The 25,764-nt window shown below is 40.9% G+C and overlaps 4 non-coding genes across 4 annotated transcripts; all 4 read left to right on the forward strand.

The window, feature by feature from the left end:
* Positions 1-3,502: 3,502 nt before the first annotated feature.
* LOC145677353 (5S ribosomal RNA) lies at positions 3,503-3,621 on the forward strand. The gene has a single exon (XR_014129785.1). It is a non-coding gene; the product is annotated as a 5S ribosomal RNA (ribosomal RNA).
* A 177-nt stretch (positions 3,622-3,798) lies between these two features.
* On the forward strand, positions 3,799-3,917 carry LOC145677357 (5S ribosomal RNA). The gene has a single exon (XR_014129789.1). It is a non-coding gene; the product is annotated as a 5S ribosomal RNA (ribosomal RNA).
* An 18,304-nt stretch (positions 3,918-22,221) lies between these two features.
* LOC145677354 (5S ribosomal RNA) lies at positions 22,222-22,340 on the forward strand. The gene has a single exon (XR_014129786.1). It is a non-coding gene; the product is annotated as a 5S ribosomal RNA (ribosomal RNA).
* A 177-nt stretch (positions 22,341-22,517) lies between these two features.
* On the forward strand, positions 22,518-22,636 carry LOC145677358 (5S ribosomal RNA). The gene has a single exon (XR_014129790.1). It is a non-coding gene; the product is annotated as a 5S ribosomal RNA (ribosomal RNA).
* The last annotated feature ends 3,128 nt before the right edge of the window (positions 22,637-25,764 follow it).

Raw genomic sequence — 25,764 nt, forward strand, 5'->3', positions numbered from 1 at the left:
TATGCCGCTTAGGCTAAAAGAGGCGCTGATTATGAGAAATGATTGAAATGGTGGTGGAATGAAGAAAGTGGGAGGAAACGGGAGAACCCCGCGGTAACCCACCGCACATAGTTTTTGTCCACCATAAAGTTAACTTGGCGGGGGCTCAAGACAGAAAGACGGTTGGAAAAACAAATAAACGATGTTGCATCCCGTAAAAATGTTCGCGACCTATGAAATCAATATTTTTTCTTAAAGAAAAAAAAGAATTAAAAAGAGAAAAAAAGGTCAAAATTTCGCGCTCGCTTCGCTCGCGATCAGCAGAGAAAAGAGGACGTGACGCACCCCTAAAAGTGTTGGCGACCGATTGAATAAATATTGTGGGTAAAAAAAAAAAAAAAAAAAAAAAAAAAGTCAAAAATTTCGCGCTCGCTTCGCTCGCGATCAGCACAGAAAGAAGGACGTGACGCGCCCCTAAAGGTGTTGGCAACCGATTCAATACATATTGTCGGTAAAAAAAAAAAAAAAAAAAAAAAAAAAAAAAAAAAAAAAACGCTCGCTTCGCTCGCGATCGACATGAAAAAGGCAACGACGTGACGCCCCGTAAAATTGTCGGCGACCTATTCAATCAATATATTCGGTTGAAAAACAAAGTCAAAAGTTTCCCAATCGCTTCCCTCCCGATCGACATAAAAAAAAAGGCAACCCCTTCACCTCTCCTTATGCATTCATCAGTAAACATACAACCATAGATCACAATACCACTCACATCACCTATCAGTTCTCCACGTCCATCAAGATCCAATCATCGCCCTGGCCCTTTATGATGATACACAACATTACATGTTATTGTGTGCATTGCCCCGCGTTACAATACATGACCAAAAAAAAGAGAAAAAGAGCTGCACTGCCTTCAGTGTAGACATGTTCGTATTCGTAGAAAATGATTTTAGGTACACGATAGTACAGTAATCTATCTTCACATGCTTCAGATGTGAACGATACCTACACATGAAGAGGGCTCCCGAGGTTTCCTTTTCCAATAGGATGGAGCTCCACCACACTTGCAGAATGACGAGAAGTTATGTTAATAAATATATCCCAGAGTGTTTCGTAACTCGCCCTTGGTCCTAATGATGAAGCGTTCTTCAGATGGCCCCGATGTCTCCACACATGATACTATGCGACTTCTTTTCACGAGGCTCTCAAAGATCACGTTTGTGTCCTAACATTCTCTGCAGATATGACACAGCTGCGATAGCGGATCACAGAAGCCTTTCCTCTCCTTACAAGAGACGTGTTCATTCGAGTATGTGAGTAATTCGACTATCGATTAAATATCTCCCGTGTCACGATAGTAGTCACTTTCAATTCTTCTAACGAAGGTAAGAAAAAATGCTATACAAACTTCCTTTCGGTATATAAAGGATTAGGGGCCCAGAGAATATTTTCTTTCAAGAGGATACATTCTTTTTCGAACACCCTGTATATAGATCCTCTAATTATAACTGCAAACAAAATGTTGATTTTGCAATTGCTTCCATGAGAGAATATTCTGTGCACTTTCTTTCTGAAGGGCCGGGCCTAAACGTTTTCCTTAATCATTAAATTTAGTAGTTATCTACAATTACATAGTTTTCCATTGTTCTCAAAATAAAGATTTTTCTCTATGAATTGTTGAATGTTGCTAGGGATATTGAAGTAATTCTTTTTAGTGTTTTTTTCTTTACAATAATGTACTGAACGCCTGCATTAAGGAAGTTCGTGTGTCCATCTTGCAAAATGTTTCGTCTTTTTTCATGCCCACTAAGGTAAATATTCATTTTGCTCTTTTCTCTGTATGCAAACCACATTTCTTAAAGGCAACATTTTCATACAAATGTAGTACTAAAAACTTCTAATTGGCAACATCTGGGCTGCGAAGAGGAAAAAGAAAGAAATCTCGTACGTATTCGCGCGCAATTCGGAATTAGCCAATGAAAAGCACAAAAGCGGCCACCATCTCTCTCTCTTTCTTATTAACGGTTTTGTACTTTCTGCAGTTCTATCAGTGCTGCTAACCTCTTACTATATCATTGAATATGTATGTTTAGATATATATATATATATATATATATATATATATATATATATATTTTTTTTTTACAAAAAATCATACTACTACGGAATAATATTAAATGCCTTTAAACCCTCATTTCTGTTTGCACTTTCTGTTACACTACCTTCCCCGAACTTCTTTCAAGTTATTAAGTGCAGAACGGGGAGTTATACATATTTACTTGCGCTTTGACAATATCTGCACATTGTGTAATAATAGGAGACGTATAAAATAAAACTATATACTAATACGTATATATATATATATATATATATATATATATATATATATATATACAGTACACATTCCACTATCCGAGGCTTTCCTTTTCTTTTCTTGCTGACGATAAATTACGCTTTTAGAAATGTTGTCTGAAAACAATAAGAATATGTGCAAAAAATACAATCAGAGGTAGAGGTCTTTAACAGGAAATAAGCAAGGGAGTTGAAAAATTTTTTATGCATGTAAAAAATATAGACATGAACCAACTTGTGAAATAAAAAGACCAGAAAACTACTCTTTCTAAATTATGTGTAAACTTTTTACCGAAAACGAAAGTTGCACGAAAGACTTTTTGTCCGTTTTTTGGCCTCCGGTGCTTGGGGTCCCTGATTCAATCCCAGCTCGTGCCGTGTGAACTTTGTCGTGCATAAAGACCGTGCTCATGGGTTTTCTCGGGTTTCTCCCGTTTCCTCCCACTTTCTTCATTCAGTACTCATCATCACCGTCTCCTTTAGCGTAACCGGTATAAGTATGCGACGTAAATCTAAATATTTCATTTCATTTCCCTTTTCTGCTCATACTGCTGATTATGCGCGATTATGCCAACATCCAACTCCGCGGATAATCGTGCGATTACTGTATATACAACTAATACAGATACAACTAATTATATTATCAGTTACAGTATCGGTTTTTATTTACTAATTTGCCTCACTTTATTTGCATCCCTGCAGTAAATAATTCTTATCGATAATAGTTAAAATGTATATTACATTTTAGTGCTTCACGACTGAATGATCATCTGCCTTACGTTATCTCGCAGCTGAAGAGAATGCTACACTGAAAACTACCTTGCGTTATAAAGGGTAAGTGAAACATATCTTAAAAATATCTTTCATACATTTCATTGTGTACATTAAAGAATGTAAGTTTGCCTTTTTCCTGTAATCAATACTTAATAAAGGATTTATTTTTATTTATTTATATACAATTTCATACGTGGTTCGTGATAGTAAACTCGATAGGACACAGTGGCACTATGAACATCCGAATCACTCATCATTCGAACATTCAAATATTTATTCGAATATTAGTATATTCCAAGTAATGTTAACGACGTTAATATGCTTGCCTTTATAGTTAATAATGTCAATTCTTACTTAAAACATACTTCCTTAACAGGACATTGAAGAAAAGGTAGTTGCCAACGGCCATACCATGCTGAATATACCGGTTCTCGTCCGATCACCGAAGTCAAGCAGCATCGGGCCTGGTCAGTACTTGGATGGGTGACCGCCTGGGAACACCAGGTGCTGTTGGTATACTTTTTCTAATTTTGTTTTTCACAAAGACGAATATTCTCACATCGTTCACCACGATAATTTCGTAATCATGCATTACTTAAAACAATTAGCAACGCTTTCCACGCGCTGGTCTTTTTGAGTATTCACCGACAAACCTACGTAGCTACAATAACTCACTCGAAGCCATATGCATTCGCCAACGGCCATACCATGCTGAATATACCGGTTCTCGTCCGATCACCGAAGTCAAGCAGCATCGGGCCTGGTCAGTACTTGGATGGGTGACCGCCTGGGAACACCAGGTGCTGTTGGCATCTCTTTTTCAAATTTCATTATCCTTCAAGTACGAAAATACTAGAAACATTAATTTTATAGTACTTTCAAGAGATAATTTATCAACATTATTTCATAGCGATTAATCGATATTCTAAGCGTTATACCCACTATTTCTTACACTAACAGCCTGTTTATTTGCACGGCACATTAAAATAACCTGATTTCCGATCCGTGTGCACCTACTACTATACTTAACACGGAATGTATTACCACTTTTTAAAAGTAAATTATTATGACTAAGTGTAGATCTCCGGCGAGTAAATGCCTTTCGTATACAAGCACGACACATCTCCGCTATGTGCTTTACTTTTTTACTAACAGCATATAGAAATTGGATTTCAACGTGTTTCTACATAACAGAATGAAGCAAATTTCGTGATTTAACTCTTTCGAATAATGTGTTGGTCCTGACAAGGACCGTTTGAAATGAAAAATCTTGAAGAAGATTTTTACTTAGAGCTTGTGTACTTGGTAACAGCCTTCGTACCCTCACTTACAGCGTGCTTGGCAAGTTCACCAGGCAAAAGAAGGCGCACAGCTGTTTGGATTTCCCGGCTGGTGATAGTTGACCGCTTATTGTAATGGGCCAAACGAGAAGCTTCAGCAGCAATACGCTCGAAGATGTCATTAACAAAGCTGTTCATGATACTCATAGCTTTGCTAGATATGCCAGTGTCAGGATGCACTTGCTTCAAAACTTTGTAGATGTAAATGGCATAGCTCTCCTTCCTCCTCCTCTTCTTCTTCTTATCTCCCTTGGAGATATTCTTTTGGGCTTTACCAGCCTTCTTTGCAGCCTTTCCGCTAGTTTTTGGTGGCATGATGACTCACTCGTTCAGCAAAATTAGATGTGTCCGCCGATTTATCGACTTCATTTAAATTACAGTACGTGTTTCAATTCGCGCCAACTGCCTTGCTTTTCATTTGATGCACTCGGGTGCACGCTTGAAGTAGTAACAAAACTGACTTGATTCATGGGAGGCCGCAATTTTTCCTCTCATCTTATTACGAAAGAATATTGAACAATGTCTGGTCGCGGCAAAGGTGGAAAAGTCAAGGGAAAGAGCAAGTCCCGCTCCAGCAGGGCTGGCCTTCAATTCCCAGTAGGCAGAATCCATCGTCTTTTGCGAAAGGGTAACTATGCCGAACGAGTTGGTGCTGGCGCTCCCGTGTATTTGGCTGCAGTCATGGAATACCTGGCAGCTGAAGTTCTTGAGTTGGCAGGCAACGCTGCTCGTGACAACAAGAAGACTAGGATTATTCCACGTCATCTGCAGTTAGCTATCCGTAACGACGAGGAATTAAACAAGTTGTTGTCTGGAGTTACAATCGCTCAGGGTGGTGTTTTGCCCAACATTCAAGCTGTACTTCTGCCCAAGAAAACTGAGAAGAAGGCATAAATGTAAGACCTATATCTCATACAAATCGGCCCTTATGAGGGCCACAAACCCCTTTATAGAGGAGATTTACGATTGAAATGAATTGTTTTCGATATACAGACTCATCAAAAGTGTCTGAGATAGTTGCTTAGTTTCATTCGAAATTCTCGCTGCTATTCGATTAATTAGTATATGTGTAGTCGTCGATCGTAATTGAAGCCCATAGGAAGTCACACTAACTTTAGAATACTCCAAACAGCGATGTGCTTAGTTCCCACTACATTATTAATTATAAGATCATTACCTTTTGTATTGTCGCTAGCTACATTTTTTTGATATTTGCGTACATCGGGCTCATATTACCCAGAGGACAGGACAGTCGAGCCCAGATTCTCAGCAATGGAAGAAAACCTCATACCACATATTCTCATGTACTTCATGCTAGACAAAGGAATTTCCAACATTCTTAAAGCACTCATGTTTCTCTCTTGCGTTGGCTTGGCTGAAATTACTCTGTTCAATATGTTCTCGACATTTATTATTGTTCATTACTATGCCCCAATGACATCATGAACAGAGCGGATCAGAAAACTTTCCTAAATTTCTTTTGCAACATAGTAATGACATTAAATGCACACTTAAGTACGATTTATTCTTTGCAAGGTCGATATTCATATTTGTGTGATATGTGTTATATGTATATGGTTTGTAATACGCAACTACTCTTATTCTCTGATCTCAGAACTCATTTGCTACTGTGCCCAACGAGCGAGCCTAGGTTTCTTGTAACTACTGCCTTTCTTTAGTAAATAATGTGAAGTATACAATGCATTAACCTACATCTCATATTTGTATTACTCTTTATTTTAGTAACCCGCTACGAAGTGTCATTAATTTACATGTAAATCACAATAGACACTACCGCAAAAGAAAGAAATCGAACCCAAGACCACGTAAACAAGATAAAGGACAAGATTCAGGTTTCTAACGCATTATTCGCCCCTCACAGCACAGTATAGAAGTTGTATAAGCCTCTATACGTACATCCTACTGTCAGAACAGAAATTCCGACTTGCGTTTCGCATCTCTCATGCTCGCTACTTCCAACAAATCGCCAATTTCCAACCAGAACCCCTTCTCCAGCATTAATACTGCTACATGATATGAATACGTATACATGAACGTACATAATGTAAAAAAAAACGTATGATTTTCTCAAATTAATCTCTCTACGTCTGTAATTTAGTGTGCATCAAAAGGCTTTAATGTAGTTACACGAATTCTTATAATCTAACAGAAAATCGCACAAAGTAAATCTTTCCCTTTATATAAATTTGTTGGCTCTGAAAAGAGCCGTTTATGCCAATTTTATATCCAAAATAGGAGGAACCCCAACTTAACCTCCGAAACCGTACAGGGTTCTTCCTTGCCTCTTCAAGGCATACACAACATCCATAGCTGTCACTGTCTTCCTCTTGGCGTGTTCTGTGTATGTAACAGCATCTCTGATTACGTTCTCCAGGAATACTTTCAATACTCCTCGGGTCTCTTCATAAATGAGACCAGAGATACGCTTCACACCACCACGGCGAGCAAGACGCCTAATAGCGGGTTTGGTGATACCCTGGATGTTGTCACGAAGAACTTTACGGTGGCGCTTGGCACCTCCTTTGCCAAGACCCTTGCCTCCTTTTCCACGTCCTGTCATTTCGATATGTTACTGCTTCGCTCACCACACACGAGAAATACAAGCCCAAGCAGCCCAAGACTCGTGGTTTTGTTCCTTCGATCATGCAGGGAAAGCACGGAGGAAAAACACAAAACGTGTCTAAGCCAATGAGAACTGTCCTTTTCGACTGACTTTATCCAATGAGAAATAGCTTGATTTAACGGTTTTGCTCTTTATATAACTTGACTTCATTCAGCGCGCAATTATTTGAAACAAGTCGTGACAGTTGCAATGGCACGTACCAAGCAGACAGCTAGGAAATCTACTGGAGGCAAAGCTCCTCGAAAGCAGCTTGCCACCAAAGCTGCAAGAAAGAGTGCTCCAGCTACCGGTGGAGTGAAAAAGCCCCATCGTTACAGGCCTGGTACTGTGGCTCTCCGAGAAATTCGTCGTTACCAGAAGAGCACTGAATTGCTCATCCGCAAGCTGCCCTTCCAACGACTCGTCCGAGAAATTGCACAAGATTTCAAGACAGATCTTCGCTTCCAAAGCTCAGCTGTCATGGCTTTACAGGAGGCAAGTGAAGCTTACCTTGTAGGGCTTTTCGAAGACACCAACTTGTGTGCTATTCACGCAAAGAGAGTCACAATCATGCCTAAGGACATTCAGCTTGCTCGCCGCATCCGTGGGGAACGTGCTTAAGTTTGAAGTTCTGGCACTGAGTTCAAAAACGGTCCTTTTTAGGACCAATACACTACTTAGAGATGCTGTTATCCTAACAAGGATCTTGTCCATACTTGTTATCTTTTTTTTTTAAATTCTCACGCCGTATGTTGCATAGTTAATACATCTACCTTCGTTTTCCTGTCGTTTCGTATATCATCCTATCTTTCAAGTATATTCTTTAGTTTTCCCCTATGTTTACCGATTGATTATCTTCGTTTTATGTGGTCAAGGGTTCGATTTTGCCATATGTTGCATAACTTAACTTCGATTCAACCACTGTTTGCCCTTCTCAACGTTATTAATCTGATAGAACTCGCAGGCGAAATATGTACTTCTTCCAAGGTAGCAAAAGTAATATTATTTTGTCAGAGGTCGCTGCTGTTGAATGCAAACGTTAAACTAAACTTTCTTTAAGTGTCTGTTTGTACTTAACATCAGTTCAATTGTACACCTACATTTCTGCTGGTGTTACTATTTTTCTTTATAGCAATATTACGAATTATAAGACGGTATCCGTGGTTATTAGCGTGTTCCCTTTTCCTAACACTTTCTCATTACACCAGTATTTCCATCATTCATTAGGCGTAATCACCTCTCCTTTATCATAAAAATCATAATAGTACGACGTTAAATTGAAACATAGTCTACTTCACTTTCACGAGTTGTAATAAGTTCGAACATTTCTTTCACCCCAGCCTTGAAAAGAGTTGATTTTAGTTTAGTGTCCCTTTCAGCAGCAAGGCTGTTTCAAACGTGGACCTACTTATTAACGTGCAATGCGAAACATTTGAGCTCCCACCGAGAATCGAACCCAGTCAGCCTGCAAAAGTTTTTCTAACAAATGCATTAAGTGCGTTTTCTGTACTGTTTCGCTACTTGAAGATAGGAACAAGGAAAAAGTAAGTGATCACAAATTGACATTACGTAATGTGTTCCCCATTTTTTTTCGAGTACACCATTCTTGACACCCGTGAAAGCTTTCTTTCCCCACCCTCAATTCCCCTCTGTTATAAAGCACTTACATCAAGAAGTGCTTCGGTTAAAAAGAAAACTCAAAGTCCCTTGCGTGTATACTATACATTGCTATGAATGAACATGTGATAATGATAGGAAAAGCACAATTTTACTCTTCTCAAAGTATTTGATGGCTCTAAAAAGAGCCGTTTTAAAATGTCAGATGATTTACTGACACATTTACTTCTTCTTTGGTGCAGCCTTCTTAGCACTTTTCGGTTTTGCTGTAGCCTTCTTTGGCTTCGGGGCCTTTGGCTTCTTGGGAGTTTTTGCCTTCTTCACTTTAGATGGTGATTTCTTAGGTTTGGGAGCAGCAGCCTTTTTCTTTTCACCAGTCTTCTTGGGACGTTTAGCTGCTGGCTTTTTCGCAGGCTTCTTCTCCTTTGATGCTGATCGTTTCGCCTTGGTTGAAGATCCACCTTCAGGCTTCTCCTTCAGCGATGAAGCACTAAGCTTAAACGATCCAGATGCACCTTTTCCCTTGGTCTGAACCAAAGACCCAGAAGCAACTGCACTTCTCAAGTATTTCTTGATAAATGGAGCAAGCTTCTCGGCATCCACTTTGTAGTTCTGAGAGATGTATTTCTTAATAGCTTGCAGTGAACTTCCTCCCCTTTCCTTCAAATTCTTGATGGCGTTGTTCACCATTTCTGATGTTCTTGGATGAGAAGGTGTTGTTTTTGGTTTCTTAGGCTTTGCAGACTTCTTAGGAGAAGCCTGTGCCGGGGCTGCAGGTGCTGATGCCGTATCTGCCATTGCTTTCTGCAATAAACTCAACGATACTGAAGAATGAAATTTTCGCTACTTCTTCTTCTTCTTCTTCTTCTTCTTCTTTTGGCTGGATTACTCCATGTTTGAAGTTTCGGGCCTGGGCCCTTGCCTTCATGCCTGTGTTGTGATTGGTGTTGTTACTTACTGTTTTTCAATTTGTGCTGAAGGGACCGCAACTGTCGCGCATCCCTGGCTGGAGTTCGTTGTTTTCAATCGGGCGGTCTTGGCATCTTGTAGATGTCTCTACGGGGTTGTGCAGTTCCTATTGCATTCACGTGTCCATGTGGGGAGTTTTTGACGGTCCTCCAGAAGTTGATGGTTCTTCTTCTTCTTACTTCCTCGAGGAAAGGAAGGTCGAGGTCTTCGTGTATTTGCTGGAGATATGTATCCATGGAATGACCTGTGATGGCCCTGGCTACCCTGTTTTGAAGTACCTGGAGTGGTCTGAGTCGAGTTCTTGCTGCATGTTGCCACGCTGGGTGGGAGTAGAGGATGATGGGACGGATGCTCATTTCATAGACGTGCTTTCGTGTCTTATGAGCTAGGGATGGGGAGAGGAGTAAGGGTAGTAGTGCCTTGAACCTTTGCGTCGCTTTCTTGGTGACTGTTGTGAGGTGGGACTCAAACGTCAACTTCCGGTCCAGCTGTATACCCAGGTATTTAGCTTGGTGTTCTTCTGGGAGCGGTGTTCCGGCCAGTTGGAAGTTGGCAGGTTCTAGTGTCCTGTTCTTGGTATAGTTTACTACTGCAGTTTTGCGGGGATTCACCTTGATTTTCCACCGTTGAGTCCAGGCGTCTAGTAGCTGGAGGTGTCTTCTCAGGTGTACTGTGGCGTACCGTTGGTTCCCATGTGAAGCAAAGATCGCCGTGTCGTCGGCAAAGGTTGCAAGGGTGGTGTTGGGAGTGGTAGGGACGTCGCTTGTGTACAGCGCGTAGAGGAGAGGTGAGATGCAGGAGCCTTGTGGGACTCCTGCCCGGATGGGTCGTGGGTTGGTCTTGTGCCCAGCGTGGGAGATGAAGAATGTTCTTTCGTACAAATACGAAGCAATCACTCTGGTCTGATAGTGTGGGAAGTTCTGAATCTGGAGTTTATGTATGATCCCCTCGTGCCACACCTTGTCAAAGGCTTTCTCGATGTCTAGGAAAACACCCAAGGTGTGGCCGCCTTCATTAAACCTGGCTGTGATGAGTTCTACTACCCGGACGAGCTGCATCTCTGCGCTGTGTCCGCTGCGGAATCCGAACTGATGGTCGGGTAGCAGGTTATGTTCGGTGACGAACTGCAGCAGTCTTCGCTGGAGGATCCTTTCAAACACTTTGCTGACGTGTGACAGTAGGCTGATGGGTCTGTAACTTGAAGGATTCGTCCGGGTAGCGCCAGGTTTTGGGATCATACATATTATTGCTGTCTTCCAGGCTTTTGGAAAGTAGCCATGTCGTAAGATTGCGTTGAATATCCTACAGAGCAGTACCAGGGCCTTCCTCGGGATATTCCGGAGTGCTTCGGGCGTGATCTGGTCTGGTCCAGGAGCTCGATGAAGAGACTGTCGCCGGATTACTTGCTGAATTTCTCGGGGTGTTGTCAGGGCTTCTGCTGGCATTGGGTCATCAAACTGTTCTTCCTCGATTGTCTGGCGGACCGCTTCCTGAAGGTCTGGTGGGGTGGGCATGGGGTTTGGTTGGAATGTGTTCTCCAGGGTGTCTGCGAATTGGTCTGCCTGTTCCTGGGGCTCGTAGAGTAGTCCCTGGGGTCCTTGGAGGGGGTAGTTCCTTGTTCCGGAGGATGGTCGGGTGAGCGCTCGGACCAGCTTCCAGAAGTCTCTGTTTGGTGTGGCAAGTTCTTGTAGTCTTTGGTTCCATGATGCTAGCTTGGTGCGCAGGAGCCTTTTCCGCACTCTGGAGGTGAGCTTGTTCCAGAGTGTTTTGTATGCGGGATGTCTTGTTCGCTGCCACTGCTTTCTAGCCCATCGTTTCATCTGCACTAGGACTGTTGTGCGATGTTCTTCTGCACTTTTGGGTCGTGCCTCAGTTGTCGTTGTTGTGGTAGCCAGTCGGAGTGCTGACTGTAGCTGTGCGGTGAGAGTCTCTACCGTATTGTCCAGTTCCTCCGGTGTGTCCACTGGAAGGCGTGGGTTCACCATTTGTGCTAGCATTTGTGTGTAGTATCCCCAATCCGTTGTGCTGATCTTGGGGATTCTGGAGCTTGTGATCTGGTGCTTGATGGCTACTGTTTGGATGACAGGTAGGTGATCCGAGTTTAAGGTGTGGATCACGGATGGGCCGTCCAGCAGGGCGAGGTTCGCTGCTAGCACCATGTCCAAGACGTCGGGTCTTCCGCCGTTCCGAGGGTAGTGCGTCGGTTCGGTGGGTGCAGACGGGACAAAGTCTATGGTCCGGAGCGCTCTGTGTAGTACTCTTCCATTTTCGTTGGACACCCTGGAGTTCCATTCGTGGTGTTTACTATTGAGGTCGCCTCCAATCAGGACGCGGTGGCCAAGTCTTCGCAGAGTCCTGAGGTCTTCTGTGTCCCAGTTTCTGTTCGGTGGTCGATAGGCTGCCAGGATGTGGATTGGTCCGTCCGGTGAGTAGAGCTTGATGCCTGTGACCTCTAGGGACTGGAGTTGGATGGGGGGAAGTGGTTCGTGGGGTAAGGAGTTTTTGATCAGTATGGCTGTGCCGCCCAGGGAGGTGGCGCCTGGGCGGTCGGTTCTGTGGATAGTATAGTTGGGGATGCGGAAGGAAATGGGTGGTTTTAATTTGGTTTCTGTAACGAGAGCTATGTCGACGCGCTCTCGCCGGAGGAAGTCTTCGAAAATTTCTTTTTGCGTGCGGATTCCATCCGCATTCCAGTGGGCTACCCTGAGGTCACGGGAGATAGACTGTCTATTCTGTGCCATCATCGACCAATGAGGCGATCACTTCGAACATGGTGGTAATTCTGGTTACTGGGTCCTCTGCTGCTGCTATTTTTCGTAGTCCTGTTTTTATTTTCTCCAGGAACGACTTCAGGTTTAATCCCTGGAATAGCTCCTTGATATCCTTAACAAGTGTAAGGATGGAGGTAGTGTCACTGGCGTCATGGCGGGAGGGTAGGGTGGCCTTCTTGGTTGGTGGTTGTGCATCCTTCTTGTTTGCAGGTTGTGGTGGCGGTTGTGCATCTTCTTCCTGTGGTTGGGTTTTGTCATTCTTTTCCTGGGTGGATTTGCTCCTGTTGGAGGCGACCGCGGCGTATTCTTCGTTTGTGGGGGTGGATTTCTGGGTTTCTTGGTCTTGGTTGTTGTCTGCCTCTCTTCTGCGTGGCGGGTCCTTTTTCTTTGGCGGTTGTCGTCTGGCTTGGGCGGCTTTGAGTGTGGGGCACCCTTGGTAATTTGCGGGGTGAGGCCCCCCACAGTTCACACATTTCGCTGGCGTGTTCCGCGTTGTTTTAGGACAGAGCGTGGTGAGATGTGAGTCGTCGCACTTCACACAACGGGGGGTAGCACGGCACATGCGCTGTGAGTGGCCCACACGCTGGCATCTGTGGCACTGGAGTACACTTTGGCCACGATATGCCTCCACTTCCACTCGGTAATTGAATAATCTTCTCAAGTTGTAGATCTCACTAATTCCCGGCACTTTCTCCAAGGACACTAGAAAGAGGGGGAATAGAGGGCGCACTCCGTTGGGGTCGCAGCGACCCTTCAGTTGTCTAACTTCCTTAACAGGGTAATCCAGTTCTTGGAGCTCACTGTATATTTCTTCCGTTGGGGTGTCCATAGGAAGCCTGCGAATGACCACTTTGAAGTAGCGCGCTTGTTTAGGAATTTCAGACGCAAAGGATTGATTGGTCTGTATGCAATAGGTTTCTATCTTTTCGTAATCTGCCATGGATTGGCAGGAGAATTTGATGTGGTCTTTGCAGTGGTCCACTTTGGGGGGCGCTTTGCAGATGGCAGACACTGTTCGTGCAAAGGTGAATGTTTTGTCGATTCCGTACACATAGATCGGGGGGACTTTCTTGCCGGTGAGGGTCTGTTGTGAAGCAATAGTATTGTTCATTTCAGACTGTTCAGCATCTTCGTTTGTATCTTCAGTTGCTAGTGGAGCGAATTTATTTTTGAACTCGATCAGGGATTCCACATTGGCTGATTCTCTGCGGCGCACACGTTTCTTAGCACGATGAAACTCGTGCTCATCCCCTTCGGTTTCGGTTTCTGAGGGGTCACTCATGTCAATTAAGTTCTCGGTTGGCGTGGGATTTGGAGGAGTTGGAACGTCATTTGGGCTGGGGTCGCTTGCGCTTGGTTGGTTGTGGGAGCTAGTGTTTGCTACTTCTTCCAGTTCCTGGGGGGTCAGGGGGGGGAAGTGCTTGGGTTTCGCAGATTGCCTTCGTCGCTGAACTGATCCCAGTGAGCAGAATTTCATCGTTTTGAGCTGATTCGTTAGCGTTGTCATGGCAGTGGTTTGGGGGGGTCGCCTTACGGGGGGGTCTCCTCCTAAGGTGACTCCTTCTGGTGCCTGGGGGGCTTGCTTCATGTTTGTTATCTGGGTTCCGATTGACTGTGTTGTCGGTCGTTGTTTCTCACTATTTGACTGGAGAGTGGTTTTAATCCCGTGTTGTGGCTCTGAAAAGGGCCAGAATTGCCCTTGGTTGTCGGTGATGGGGGGTTGTTGCGGGGGTTTGGCTATCTTGACAGGGGTGTTGTATGGTGGAATAGAATCCAGCGTTAGCACTGATGTCCCTTTTGTTGTTGGGGCTTTTTGGGCTTGCACCCAACAGGCCTATTTTTCTTTTAGCCTATAGTTCAATATTGGATGAAATTGTTTTTCAGAGTTTTAATCATAAATGTTTTAACCACACACGCACTGTGCTCTGTGCCGCTGCACAGGGCAGAATGGCTGAAGATGGCTGAGATTTTTCTTTTATACGGCTCTGGAGAGCAGAAAACTGGTTGGCCAATCACGAGCGAGGAAATTTGAAGCTTCCAGCCAATGGGAGGCAAGTGCTTACTACCCCGTCCGCGCTCGTGGATGACTACTGAGAGAACGATTCTTGGCGTGGCTGAGTGAAGTGCTCTGCTATTGTAGCATGCAGCATGCACACACTAGCTACAAAATAAGCTACAATATGCACTTCAGAACACTTTCACAACACTTAACACACACAAAAAGTTCACAGTTGAGAGCACTAATGTTTATTTGCAGCTCGCAATGTTTTTGAGGGGAAAAAGTTTATTTTTCCAAGGAAAAGGCGCTGATATTCACACACAGAAACACACACGTGTCGCACTATGAACATCTAACATCCGTGTATATATTTTTTCGCTAGCAGGCAGCGTTGAGTTTGGTTACGGAGCGCGGACCGGATAGAAAGCACTTGCTGAGGCGGGCTGAGGTAAACAGAAGTTCGTAGTTGCCACAACGATAAGTGTGTTTCCTTCTATTTTGATAAACGATTTTTTTCAGGTATTCAATGAATGCACCAGATCCTATTCTTCCTTACTGGCTAGAAGAAACTTTATTCCACATAACTCAAAAGGCATTTGTTTTTATTCGCTTTTCTATTTTATGTTTCAGTCATTGCTAAGTCGGTCACACTACTTTTTCACCCTCCTTGTGCTTATAATTTTCATAATTTAACATGGAAATACTTATCAATAAATAATTATATTACCATGGTAATTAACTTCAATCCTTCCTGTGATTATACGCAAAGTACCATCTTCGTACTGCTTACTATAGTTCAATGAAGGGAATCTATAAAGTAACGCGTGTCGCACACATCTGCCTTGCAAACTCCCTGGCCTACTTCCAATGTATAGACTTTTATTTCAAATCCTGATTTAATTTCATAATTTTCTGTAGATTTTAACATTTTATTACCCAGCTTCTTAATACGAATGACAATCAAGCCTAAATATTTATTCCCTTTAACTTTATTTTTCTTTTTTATTTTGTGCCTTGTTTCATATTTGTTCTTACGTTAGCAATTAACGCACTTACCGTAGTTATGTATGAACAGGTTGTTTCTATATTTATTTTATTCCAAATAAATTAAATATATATACGGATTATTTTATGGTAGTTGATATTTTCTGTTGTTTCCTACGTGAATTGAGGAAACGCACGGACTTTCGCCTAATTCTTGTGCTACTTTCATATGTCTGTATCTGTCGAATGCTGTCGATCTGTCGAAATGTGTATTACTATCTGTCGATTCATCGAGTGAACTGAATTCGTTAACCATTTCACCAGGCGCGCATGCATTTTTTTTTCTTCTAAGGGATCCAAGCTTCGGGGGGCAAGGTTCCAATACTACAAGCCACTATGTCTATATACTATTATTCTGCATTCGAAAACACGATAAATATTCCACTTACTTTTTCACAAAAACATGATACAGACAGAGTACAGATGAAGTGTAAGATCAGATTTATATTGATGATACATCAATATTTTCCCTGTTAATAACTACATTTAATGAGAAAGTCTGCAAATGTATGTTCACTTAGGAACTTTTGCGAGGAGTCCGCACCCGGTGGACACCCCGTGAGTACGCCTCTGCACTTGACTATACTTCGAATTATACTGCAAACAGTTGTATTTTAGTTTCCCCGTTTAGTTCATCGATATCATTAACACAAAGAAAATAGATGTTATAGATGCGTATTCTCAGTTCTCGCTTTATATCCGGACGTCTGCAAAAATCTACTCCTTTTCTTTCTTTCACGCATCCACCAAACTAACAATGATTTGTATTATAATATTTGCGCATAAAATGTATATCTCATACCTTCCATGTTCTCAAGTATTCATAGACAAAAACGGTTATTTTCTGCGAACAAATTGTCCAAACACAGTGCAAATGTCATCTATAGATTGTCCTGGTTCCGTCTGCGTGTACATAACAATGCGTCATAATCATACATTGCACATTAAGGATATCAATTAATCTTCCCAAATTCCTAGATATGCCTGGCAAAAGTTCCGCGTGTTGTAAGGATATTACATTTGTACTACCGACAAGGTGGTATCTTCCAACATTGAAGTTCAATAAACCCCAAATGTGTCGGATATAGTATTTGATTTCTTGTCTCATTGTTTGCGTCAGAGATGTCTTCTCAAGTTAGGATTTACGATACATACAGGATGAGTTGTATATATTGTTGCTGCCAGCTCTATATTAATCCCATATTTGTAAACGAATAAAAACAGTATTCTAATTATAACAATGTGCTCACAATTAATTTTATTCTTAATTGTTATACGTATTGTTGATTAAAAATGAAAATGTTGCTAAGTGAATTTTATTAATATTTTCTGTTGCGTGATATAGGAAGTGAGTGAAATATTGGAGGAATATAGTGTGCGTAGCAGATGATGTGCAGTGGCTTTGGATCGCCTGTGATAAGGTAAGGCATTTGCTATTTTAATTAACGCATTTTATATACTGTAATCCTAATTATTTTTATGTGAATGTGCTTACTACTTGTGTATTCAGTGGGACCGATGTTTTAATATGTATGGTCAAGCAGTGTCGAGCCTGGTCAGTGTGTGGATAGGTGACCATTTTTTGTAAATCGATAACATTTAACTTTGTAAACACGGATGAAGTAGAAGTATATTTATTTTATTTTTTACCTCAAATATGTAGGACACTTCTCCTTTGTACATCAATTATTATTATTAGTTCAACTTGTTTACAAGTTAAATGAAAAGAATAGTCGTTATCGTGTGATGATTGTGCTCATTAGGCTAAAGAAGACTCGTGATAAGAAAGAAAAGAAGAACGGTGCTCAAGTTTCGTCACAGCATATTCTCAAAAATTTACAGGCAAAATTCAGTGTTCTGCATGAAAAGGCATATTTGTACGAAAAAAAAAAAAATTCTGCAGACGACAGAATTAAATAAAGTAATACACATGTATTTTAGAGTTACTGGTGTAAAATCATTACAAGTGCTTTGCCAGGTGGCCAATAAAAAGCACGAATACTATTTAAGGGAGCCAAAACAGGAGAAAGCTGGGGGCCTGAGCGATAGCAAGAATGTGCGTCCAAAGTGAACAGGAGCGAAGGCGACGCGGGTATACGTATAAGCAAGGGTAGTGGAAACCAGTTAGTTTTCGAGTTTCAATAGCACTTGTCATGCATCCATACTAGTAGCGCCCCGCTTGTAAACATTAAGTACACTATGCAAGAATACACCGCCGGTGGAAAATAGTACCTAATACAGTTATCTTTCATATATACTGACTTATTTTACAGTAGTAACCCAACACTAGTAAACGTAAAATAAAAGTGTATAACTTTATATTTAATTCTATCGCCTGGCTTAGTTTTTCACCTGTAAGATGTACTTATTTAGAGCAAGTTTCTTAACTAGCAAATTAAACCGAGAACCACAGCAACCATATATATATTCTTATGATGTACTTTTCTTTGAGTGGTGTTCTCTGTCTATTGAATAACATTTTCTCAGTTTAATGCTAGCAAAAAACAAAACAAAATCAAAGTGTTTCTATATAAATTTAGTTCACCGTGTTGTAATATCACATGGAATTGAAAAACGAATAGTCGAACCTCTGCTATCTCGATCAAACTTCTCAGGATGATATACTGACTTACCGCAGAAGTTCGACTGAATACGTTTCTCAGTTCCATGGGAGAACCTGGAGAAGCAAAAGCCTGCGCAACGGAAAATACTAAATAAACTTGTAGAGCAGGTCAAGATGTATCATCATGCCAAGTTTCATTCAGATCAGAGAAGTTTGGCTGCAGCCATTTTCATTACAAAGCACAAAATGGATGGTCCCTAACCTCGAGAATCTTCACAATTGTCGACGAGTTGAACTGCACTCATCTGATCAAAATCAAACTTAAAATGACAGTTCACTTTCAACTGTTAAATAATATGATATGCAGGCTTCTGCTTTCCTAGTTACAGTCTATCCACTGTGGTATGCATATTAGTACAAATGTGAGAGTGCATATTTATTAAAGATTTGCTTCAAAAAGCGATGAAAGACATAGGCATTGCCGCGGGCGGTGATAACAAGATGCCGGAAAACGAACAAGCAGAAAGAATATGGGCTGAAGAAGTGTAAACGACGACGCGGCGGCCCGTAAAGGTGTTGCCGTCCTATTAAATGAATAATATCAAAAGAAAGAAAAAAAAAGTAAAAAATTTCGCGCTCGTAATCAAGACAGAAAGCAACTAAAGGAAATCTTTGTTTTACGTCCCACGTTATGCCGCTTAGGCTAAAAGAGGCGCTGATTATGAGAAATGATTGAAATGGTGGTGGAATGAAGAAAGTGGGAGGAAACGGGAGAACCCCGCGGTAACCCACCGCACATAGTTTTTGTCCACCATAAAGTTAACTTGGCGGGGGCTCAAGACAGAAAGACGGTTGGAAAAACAAATAAACGATGTTGCATCCCGTAAAAATGTTCGCGACCTATGAAATCAATATTTTTTCTTAAAGAAAAAAAAGAATTAAAAAGAGAAAAAAAGGTCAAAATTTCGCGCTCGCTTCGCTCGCGATCAGCAGAGAAAAGAGGACGTGACGCACCCCTAAAAGTGTTGGCGACCGATTGAATAAATATTGTGGGTAAAAAAAAAAAAAAAAAAAAAAAAAAAGTCAAAAATTTCGCGCTCGCTTCGCTCGCGATCAGCACAGAAAGAAGGACGTGACGCGCCCCTAAAGGTGTTGGCAACCGATTCAATACATATTGTCGGTAAAAAAAAAAAAAAAAAAAAAAAAAAAAAAAAAAAAAAACGCTCGCTTCGCTCGCGATCGACATGAAAAAGGCAACGACGTGACGCCCCGTAAAATTGTCGGCGACCTATTCAATCAATATATTCGGTTGAAAAACAAAGTCAAAAGTTTCCCAATCGCTTCCCTCCCGATCGACATAAAAAAAAAGGCAACCCCTTCACCTCTCCTTATGCATTCATCAGTAAACATACAACCATAGATCACAATACCACTCACATCACCTATCAGTTCTCCACGTCCATCAAGATCCAATCATCGCCCTGGCCCTTTATGATGATACACAACATATTACATGTTATTGTGTGCATTGCCCCGCGTTACAATACATGACCAAAAAAAAGAGAAAAAGAGCTGCACTGCCTTCAGTGTAGACATGTTCGTATTCGTAGAAAATGATTTTAGGTACACGATAGTACAGTAATCTATCTTCACATGCTTCAGATGTGAACGATACCTACACATGAAGAGGGCTCCCGAGGTTTCCTTTTCCAATAGGATGGAGCTCCACCACACTTGCAGAATGACGAGAAGTTATGTTAATAAATATATCCCAGAGTGTTTCGTAACTCGCCCTTGGTCCTAATGATGAAGCGTTCTTCAGATGGCCCCGATGTCTCCACACATGATACTATGCGACTTCTTTTCACGAGGCTCTCAAAGATCACGTTTGTGTCCTAACATTCTCTGCAGATATGACACAGCTGCGATAGCGGATCACAGAAGCCTTTCCTCTCCTTACAAGAGACGTGTTCATTCGAGTATGTGAGTAATTCGACTATCGATTAAATATCTCCCGTGTCACGATAGTAGTCACTTTCAATTCTTCTAACGAAGGTAAGAAAAAATGCTATACAAACTTCCTTTCGGTATATAAAGGATTAGGGGCCCAGAGAATATTTTCTTTCAAGAGGATACATTCTTTTTCGAACACCCTGTATATAGATCCTCTAATTATAACTGCAAACAAAATGTTGATTTTGCAATTGCTTCCATGAGAGAATATTCTGTGCACTTTCTTTCTGAAGGGCCGGGCCTAAACGTTTTCCTTAATCATTAAATTTAGTAGTTATCTACAATTACATAGTTTTCCATTGTTCTCAAAATAAAGATTTTTCTCTATGAATTGTTGAATGTTGCTAGGGATATTGAAGTAATTCTTTTTAGTGTTTTTTTCTTTACAATAATGTACTGAACGCCTGCATTAAGGAAGTTCGTGTGTCCATCTTGCAAAATGTTTCGTCTTTTTTCATGCCCACTAAGGTAAATATTCATTTTGCTCTTTTCTCTGTATGCAAACCACATTTCTTAAAGGCAACATTTTCATACAAATGTAGTACTAAAAACTTCTAATTGGCAACATCTGGGCTGCGAAGAGGAAAAAGAAAGAAATCTCGTACGTATTCGCGCGCAATTCGGAATTAGCCAATGAAAAGCACAAAAGCGGCCACCATCTCTCTCTCTTTCTTATTAACGGTTTTGTACTTTCTGCAGTTCTATCAGTGCTGCTAACCTCTTACTATATCATTGAATATGTATGTTTAGATATATATATATATATATATATATATATATATATATATATTTTTTTTTTTACAAAAAATCATACTACTACGGAATAATATTAAATGCCTTTAAACCCTCATTTCTGTTTGCACTTTCTGTTACACTACCTTCCCCGAACTTCTTTCAAGTTATTAAGTGCAGAACGGGGAGTTATACATATTTACTTGCGCTTTGACAATATCTGCACATTGTGTAATAATAGGAGACGTATAAAATAAAACTATATACTAATACGTATATATATATATATATATATATATATATATATATATATATACAGTACACATTCCACTATCCGAGGCTTTCCTTTTCTTTTCTTGCTGACGATAAATTACGCTTTTAGAAATGTTGTCTGAAAACAATAAGAATATGTGCAAAAAATACAATCAGAGGTAGAGGTCTTTAACAGGAAATAAGCAAGGGAGTTGAAAAATTTTTTATGCATGTAAAAAATATAGACATGAACCAACTTGTGAAATAAAAAGACCAGAAAACTACTCTTTCTAAATTATGTGTAAACTTTTTACCGAAAACGAAAGTTGCACGAAAGACTTTTTGTCCGTTTTTTGGCCTCCGGTGCTTGGGGTCCCTGATTCAATCCCAGCTCGTGCCGTGTGAACTTTGTCGTGCATAAAGACCGTGCTCATGGGTTTTCTCGGGTTTCTCCCGTTTCCTCCCACTTTCTTCATTCAGTACTCATCATCACCGTCTCCTTTAGCGTAACCGGTATAAGTATGCGACGTAAATCTAAATATTTCATTTCATTTCCCTTTTCTGCTCATACTGCTGATTATGCGCGATTATGCCAACATCCAACTCCGCGGATAATCGTGCGATTACTGTATATACAACTAATACAGATACAACTAATTATATTATCAGTTACAGTATCGGTTTTTATTTACTAATTTGCCTCACTTTATTTGCATCCCTGCAGTAAATAATTCTTATCGATAATAGTTAAAATGTATATTACATTTTAGTGCTTCACGACTGAATGATCATCTGCCTTACGTTATCTCGCAGCTGAAGAGAATGCTACACTGAAAACTACCTTGCGTTATAAAGGGTAAGTGAAACATATCTTAAAAATATCTTTCATACATTTCATTGTGTACATTAAAGAATGTAAGTTTGCCTTTTTCCTGTAATCAATACTTAATAAAGGATTTATTTTTATTTATTTATATACAATTTCATACGTGGTTCGTGATAGTAAACTCGATAGGACACAGTGGCACTATGAACATCCGAATCACTCATCATTCGAACATTCAAATATTTATTCGAATATTAGTATATTCCAAGTAATGTTAACGACGTTAATATGCTTGCCTTTATAGTTAATAATGTCAATTCTTACTTAAAACATACTTCCTTAACAGGACATTGAAGAAAAGGTAGTTGCCAACGGCCATACCATGCTGAATATACCGGTTCTCGTCCGATCACCGAAGTCAAGCAGCATCGGGCCTGGTCAGTACTTGGATGGGTGACCGCCTGGGAACACCAGGTGCTGTTGGTATACTTTTTCTAATTTTGTTTTTCACAAAGACGAATATTCTCACATCGTTCACCACGATAATTTCGTAATCATGCATTACTTAAAACAATTAGCAACGCTTTCCACGCGCTGGTCTTTTTGAGTATTCACCGACAAACCTACGTAGCTACAATAACTCACTCGAAGCCATATGCATTCGCCAACGGCCATACCATGCTGAATATACCGGTTCTCGTCCGATCACCGAAGTCAAGCAGCATCGGGCCTGGTCAGTACTTGGATGGGTGACCGCCTGGGAACACCAGGTGCTGTTGGCATCTCTTTTTCAAATTTCATTATCCTTCAAGTACGAAAATACTAGAAACATTAATTTTATAGTACTTTCAAGAGATAATTTATCAACATTATTTCATAGCGATTAATCGATATTCTAAGCGTTATACCCACTATTTCTTACACTAACAGCCTGTTTATTTGCACGGCACATTAAAATAACCTGATTTCCGATCCGTGTGCACCTACTACTATACTTAACACGGAATGTATTACCACTTTTTAAAAGTAAATTATTATGACTAAGTGTAGATCTCCGGCGAGTAAATGCCTTTCGTATACAAGCACGACACATCTCCGCTATGTGCTTTACTTTTTTACTAACAGCATATAGAAATTGGATTTCAACGTGTTTCTACATAACAGAATGAAGCAAATTTCGTGATTTAACTCTTTCGAATAATGTGTTGGTCCTGACAAGGACCGTTTGAAATGAAAAATCTTGAAGAAGATTTTTACTTAGAGCTTGTGTACTTGGTAACAGCCTTCGTACCCTCATCACCAGGCAAAAGAAGGCGCACAGCTGTTTGGATTTCCCGGCTGGTGATAGTTGACCGCTTATTGTAATGGGCCAAACGAGAAGCTTCAGCAGCAATACGCTCGAAGATGTCATTAACAAAGCTGTTCATGATACTCATAGCTTTGCTAGATATGCCAGTGTCAGGATGCACTTGCTTCAAAACTTTGTAGATGTAAATGGCATAGCTCTCCTTCCTCCTCCTCTTCTTCTTCTTATCTCCCTTGGAGATATTCTTTTGGGCTTTACCAGCCTTCTTTGCAGCCTTTCCGCTAGTTTTTGGTGGCATGATGACTCACTCGTTCAGCAAAATTAGATGTGTCCGCCGATTTATCGACTTCATTTAAATTACAGTACGTGTTTCAATTCGCGCCAACTGCCTTGCTTTTCATTTGATGCACTCGGGTGCACGCTTGAAGTAGTAACAAAACTGACTTGATTCATGGGAGGCCGCAATTTTTCCTCTCATCTTATTACGAAAGAATATTGAACAATGTCTGGTCGCGGCAAAGGTGGAAAAGTCAAGGGAAAGAGCAAGTCCCGCTCCAGCAGGGCTGGCCTTCAATTCCCAGTAGGCAGAATCCATCGTCTTTTGCGAAAGGGTAACTATGCCGAACGAGTTGGTGCTGGCGCTCCCGTGTATTTGGCTGCAGTCATGGAATACCTGGCAGCTGAAGTTCTTGAGTTGGCAGGCAACGCTGCTCGTGACAACAAGAAGACTAGGATTATTCCACGTCATCTGCAGTTAGCTATCCGTAACGACGAGGAATTAAACAAGTTGTTGTCTGGAGTTACAATCGCTCAGGGTGGTGTTTTGCCCAACATTCAAGCTGTACTTCTGCCCAAGAAAACTGAGAAGAAGGCATAAATGTAAGACCTATATCTCATACAAATCGGCCCTTATGAGGGCCACAAACCCCTTTATAGAGGAGATTTACGATTGAAATGAATTGTTTTCGATATACAGACTCATCAAAAGTGTCTGAGATAGTTGCTTAGTTTCATTCGAAATTCTCGCTGCTATTCGATTAATTAGTATATGTGTAGTCGTCGATCGTAATTGAAGCCCATAGGAAGTCACACTAACTTTAGAATACTCCAAACAGCGATGTGCTTAGTTCCCACTACATTATTAATTATAAGATCATTACCTTTTGTATTGTCGCTAGCTACATTTTTTTGATATTTGCGTACATCGGGCTCATATTACCCAGAGGACAGGACAGTCGAGCCCAGATTCTCAGCAATGGAAGAAAACCTCATACCACATATTCTCATGTACTTCATGCTAGACAAAGGAATTTCCAACATTCTTAAAGCACTCATGTTTCTCTCTTGCGTTGGCTTGGCTGAAATTACTCTGTTCAATATGTTCTCGACATTTATTATTGTTCATTACTATGCCCCAATGACATCATGAACAGAGCGGATCAGAAAACTTTCCTAAATTTCTTTTGCAACATAGTAATGACATTAAATGCACACTTAAGTACGATTTATTCTTTGCAAGGTCGATATTCATATTTGTGTGATATGTGTTATATGTATATGGTTTGTAATACGCAACTACTCTTATTCTCTGATCTCAGAACTCATTTGCTACTGTGCCCAACGAGCGAGCCTAGGTTTCTTGTAACTACTGCCTTTCTTTAGTAAATAATGTGAAGTATACAATGCATTAACCTACATCTCATATTTGTATTACTCTTTATTTTAGTAACCCGCTACGAAGTGTCATTAATTTACATGTAAATCACAATAGACACTACCGCAAAAGAAAGAAATCGAACCCAAGACCACGTAAACAAGATAAAGGACAAGATTCAGGTTTCTAACGCATTATTCGCCCCTCACAGCACAGTATAGAAGTTGTATAAGCCTCTATACGTACATCCTACTGTCAGAACAGAAATTCCGACTTGCGTTTCGCATCTCTCATGCTCGCTACTTCCAACAAATCGCCAATTTCCAACCAGAACCCCTTCTCCAGCATTAATACTGCTACATGATATGAATACGTATACATGAACGTACATAATGTAAAAAAAAACGTATGATTTTCTCAAATTAATCTCTCTACGTCTGTAATTTAGTGTGCATCAAAAGGCTTTAATGTAGTTACACGAATTCTTATAATCTAACAGAAAATCGCACAAAGTAAATCTTTCCCTTTATATAAATTTGTTGGCTCTGAAAAGAGCCGTTTATGCCAATTTTATATCCAAAATAGGAGGAACCCCAACTTAACCTCCGAAACCGTACAGGGTTCTTCCTTGCCTCTTCAAGGCATACACAACATCCATAGCTGTCACTGTCTTCCTCTTGGCGTGTTCTGTGTATGTAACAGCATCTCTGATTACGTTCTCCAGGAATACTTTCAATACTCCTCGGGTCTCTTCATAAATGAGACCAGAGATACGCTTCACACCACCACGGCGAGCAAGACGCCTAATAGCGGGTTTGGTGATACCCTGGATGTTGTCACGAAGAACTTTACGGTGGCGCTTGGCACCTCCTTTGCCAAGACCCTTGCCTCCTTTTCCACGTCCTGTCATTTCGATATGTTACTGCTTCGCTCACCACACACGAGAAATA

Source organism: Thermobia domestica, unplaced genomic scaffold (assembly GCF_964235325.1).
Source record: "Thermobia domestica unplaced genomic scaffold, izTheDome1.hap1.1 HAP1_SCAFFOLD_804, whole genome shotgun sequence".
Taxonomy (NCBI): Eukaryota; Metazoa; Arthropoda; class Insecta; order Zygentoma; family Lepismatidae; genus Thermobia; species Thermobia domestica.